Raw genomic sequence first — 4,956 nt, forward strand, 5'->3', positions numbered from 1 at the left:
GATAGAAGATTGATAGATATATAAATAGACAGGCGATCAGGCAGACAAGGGGAGAGAGACAGACAGAGAGGGAGAAAAAGAGAGATATAAACAAACAGAATGATAGACAGATAGATAGATAGATAGATAGATAGAGAGATAGATAGATGGATGGTAAGGTTAAAATGTATGTATATAGTAAGTATTCCAATGAGGTTGATGCGTCTGTCTCGAGGCAAGACTTGTTATATATTTTGGCAAAAGCGAATTACGGAAGCACGTCGAGAGCTAGAAACTCTTCAAAGTTTATCTTTAGTTTATCTGAAGAACAGGTAAGCTGGTAGCCTGGCCTCGGTTCTATCACCACCGCCAACCAACGTATTACCAAGTACTGCTACGACTATTAATACTAGCACTTCTTTTCAATGTACGTACATACGTGAACAAACACATGCGTATTTTCACGTCTGCATACACGCGCGCGCGCTCACACACACTTTTATCTCCAAGATGACAAGTCTTACAGAAACAAACAGCAGATTACACAGCGTGGTTCCACAGGCCTCACGTCGAACCGCTCCACTTCTCAGCTCTCTCACCCATGTATGTATGTATGTATGTATGTGTGTGTGTGTGTGTGCGTGCGTGTATGTGTATGTATGTATGCATGCATGCACGCACGCACGTATCTATCTATCTATCTATCTATCTATCTATCTATCTATCTACCTATCTATCTATCTATCTGTCTGTCTGTCTTCCGTGACGAAAGGAAGAGCCACCTCAGGTAACACACACTCTAGCTACGCTAGTGTAAGTATGTATAATTCAAGTAAGGAGTAAAGACCCCCTTCGGACATGACTGACCATGGAATTGCACCTAGAAAGTTCCCCTCCGAGGCACAAGGCCGGGCAAAGTTGTTTATGGAAGACCTGCAGTCGCCCATGCATACCAGTCTCCCCTCTTCCAGCCACCGATGTTATCCAAGGGAAAGATAAAGACCGATACAGCTTGGCACCAGTGACGTCACAACTCATTTCTACAGCTGGGTTAATTGGAGCAACGTGAAGTAAAGTGTCTTGCTCAAGAACACAACACAAAGCCCGGTCCGAGAATCGAACTCACTACCTCATGATCGTGAGCCCACCTTCTTTCCAGCTGTCTCTTATAGAAAACAAAAGGTTTATATCAGTGGTTCTCAACTGGGGTCCTTATGGCCCTCGGGGGTCCTGTATCAGATTTTCTTGCTTAAATTGGTTATAATTCTACAAAAGATAAAATAGTTTAACAGTTTCTTTTATTCACTTCCTGATCATATCTAATTATGATAGGATTCTTTTAAAACATCGAATGGCTACGAGGGTCCAGTAAGTGTAGAACAGGAACCAAAGGCATCCATAGGTTTAAAATGTTTGGGTGCCACTGTTGGCTATTAAAATCTGATTTTTTTAAGAACATTCATTTGTAGATATTAGGCAGGCATTGTATGCCTTGCATTGATGCACGAAACGATACCGAAACATGCACACACACACACACACACACACACACACACACACACACACAAACACACTCACACACACACACGTACATCCATCCACATGTATGTCCCTTCTATTTTTTATTATTATTATAAATCTTCTACTGAGGAGGGACCCGGTTTCCAACAAAGATACAAGACTCCATCTTTGGGATGTAGTTTACACAGACAAATTCACATTTGGAACTTGAGAAAAGTCTTGCATATTTTCACTGTTCCACTCCCAGATTGCACTTGTAATGAACGGATCAGCCGGTCAATTTCCCTTTCTGAAAATCCCAGTTTATCCAGATTCTCCTTTAAACATTTACAAACAAAACCTAAAGCTCCAATTATTATTAGTATGAATATGAATTCATAGTCCGGAAATAGAAGCTGGAGATTTCGAAGCAGTTGTCCATAGACATCCTCTTTTTCTTTGATTTTCAAAGAGATATTTATATCTGCAGGGCAGCTGACCTCTATGATGGCACATCCCTTTGCCCCTCCGTCCCAAACAACAATATCAGGTCCGTTATGTTTTACATTTGACAGAAGTTTTGATGGGAATATTCCATCATGTATGAATGTATGTATGTATGTGAGTGTATTTGTAACTATGTTTGTCCCTCCACCACCACTATCACCACCACCACCGCTTAACGACCGGTGTTGGTTTGTTTTCGTCCCAATAAACTAGCGGTTTGACAAAAACGACTGACGGAATAATTACCAGATTTAAAAGTAAAGTACCGGGGGTCGATCTGCTCGACCGCACCCTTTAAGGCTGTGAGAAACTAGTGTGAGATATATGCGCGCGCGCGTGTGTGTAGTTATGAAAGTTTGGCCGAATGTAAACAAATACCTGTTGTCGATCCCCCATTTTGTGTCTACGGAAGACCTGACAGCAGACGTTTGTTTATATTTGTCCAATTTCACAGTGTCAGTGAAAAACATTAGGTTTACCTTAATAGACATTTAGAATTATCCGTTATACACCCACCCACACACAGACATACACATACACAGAGGCAAACAGACAGGCAGTTAGATAGATAGATAGATAGATAGATAGATAATGTTATATATAAGATATATAACTATTCATGCATATATGTAATGTCATATATATATGTGTGTGTGTGTGTGTGTGTGTGTGTGTGTGTGTGTGCGTGTGTGTGTGTGTGTATGCGCGAACACTGGGCCGACTGCTCAACCGCAGCCTTTAGCTCTATAGGTAGGCAAGAAGAGCACGTGTTACTATAATTAGTTAGTTTAGTAATAAGATAGTGGGCTACTTGCATCGGATTCGTATTTGGAGAGAGAGAGAGAGAGAGAGAGAGAGAGAGAGAGAGAGAGTAGGGAGAAGTTGAGTGAGAGAAGAGACGTAGAGACAGAGATTAGATCGACAGTCAGACAGATATACGCCCTGAATACCCCCATCACATCCCGGTCACTACCCGCCACCACCACCCGCCACCATCACCACCTCCTCCATCACCATCACCCCCACCACCACCAGCATCACCAAGGACGGTGATACAACAGTAAGGTTCCTTTGTAGTTTAATCTGCAATGCTTGTAGTACGAAGAACGTTTATGAAGCTGCGTGGAACTGAGTGGAGTTGATTGTTGTGCTCAATGGTGTCGAGTGCTGTACTCGGTAAACATTGTGTTCAATAGAGTTAAATATTATGCTCAGTGGAGATGAGTGTAGTGCTCAATGGGACTGAGTGTTGTACCCAGTAGAGCAGGCTGTTGAGTTCGGTGGAATTGAGAGCCATCAAGCGAGCTTCCCGTCTATTATTCGGGCAAAGCGTACTTGGACTACAATATCCAGGGGTTCCTTCAAACGCTAGACTAACCATTAAACAAAATAAGCACGTGCTTGGGCAGGGGCCGGCTCAAGGTACCGGCAACTCGGGTAGTCGCCCGGGGCGCCATCTGCTTTTTAATCTATATTTTCAGTTTTTCTCCTTGTGAAAGTTTTTAAAAATTATATTTGTAAGGCCGCCGAAGTTCAGCGCCGGCCCTGTGCTTAGGGCATCAAAGGAAGGGAGAGGGACACCACAAAAATGGTAACTGGTTTACAGCGCAAAAGAAATCGGGTACTTTTGGGTTATCTCACCCCCATTAAAAAATTGCGTTATCTCCAGCATTCTACAAGAAATATTGGAACTTTTGGTCATCTCCCTCGACTAAAAAAATTGTTTAACCCTCAATAAAAAAAAAATGAAAAATTAATTTGTAATTTGTAATTTGAAATATAAACAATAATAAACCATAAAATAAATTCTTATTTTACAAAATCCAACAAAACTAACGATAAGAGGGGGAAATAATGTTTATTTTTTGTATACTTTCACTTTATATTTGAAAAGTTTTTCCCTTTTTTTCTTTTTAATTGCAAAGTCTTTGATCAGATCCTCACTGTGACCCCAGGAACACTTCGAAATGAAATTTATGATCATATTAACCATCTTGAATATTATTTTAGTAAGTTTAAAGCGATTTCTGGTACTTTTTGGTTATTTCACACACACACACACCGCTAAAAAACTGGAAAAGTGGAAAATGTGCATAACGCCGTGTGCGTGTGTGTGCCCGCGTTTGCGTACACGGGCATGTGTATGTATAAACAGTATATGAATGTATGTATGTATGTAAATATATAAATGTATAAGAGGGGAGAGAAAGAGAGAAGGAAACAGAGAGAAGAGAGAAGGAGTACATGAGTACATGTCACTTGGAGGTAAGGCAGAGAGACAGACCGCCGCATCTGGCTCTTTTCTTCATCTTGGCGAGATGTGAGTGGCTGTGTTTATTTACATGAGAGAAATCAGGGCATTTAGTGTTTGTCGGGTGGTTGGGTGGTGGGTACGTGACGTGTGTGAAAGAGAGAGAGAGAAGAAAGAGTGAAAGAGTGTGATAGAGACAAGGAATGTGATATGAAAGAGAGAGAGAGAGTGATTGTAAGACAGAGAATGTGATAGTATGAAAGAGAGAGTAAGTGTGTGTGTGTGTGTGAGAGAGAGAGAGAGAGAGAGAGAGAGAGAGAATCAGTGATAATGAGAGAGAGCGAAAGGGAGAGAGAGAATGAATATGCTAAAGTGAGAAAGCGATAGAGTGATAATAAGTGAGAGAAAGGGAGTGAGAGTGAGAAGGAGGAATAGAGAGAGAAAGAGAGAATGATAGTGAGAGAGAGGGTGGGAGCAAGCGAGAGGAAGAGAGACGAGAGCGGTGCTCCATGGGTACATATGTGTGTGTGTGTGTGTGTGTGTTTCTGGGTGCGTGGGTACATGCACCGGTGTATGTACGTCTGTGGGTGTATGCGCGTGAGTGTGTGTGTGCATGTGTCTATGTGTGCATGTGTCTGTATGCGTGTGTCTGTGTGTGCGTGTGTGTGTGTGTGTGTGTGTCGGCATGTGAGTGTGACAGGTGTTGCGATTATACTGAG

This window comes from Octopus bimaculoides, chromosome 21 (assembly GCF_001194135.2).
Source record: "Octopus bimaculoides isolate UCB-OBI-ISO-001 chromosome 21, ASM119413v2, whole genome shotgun sequence".
NCBI lineage: Eukaryota > Metazoa > Mollusca > Cephalopoda > Octopoda > Octopodidae > Octopus > Octopus bimaculoides.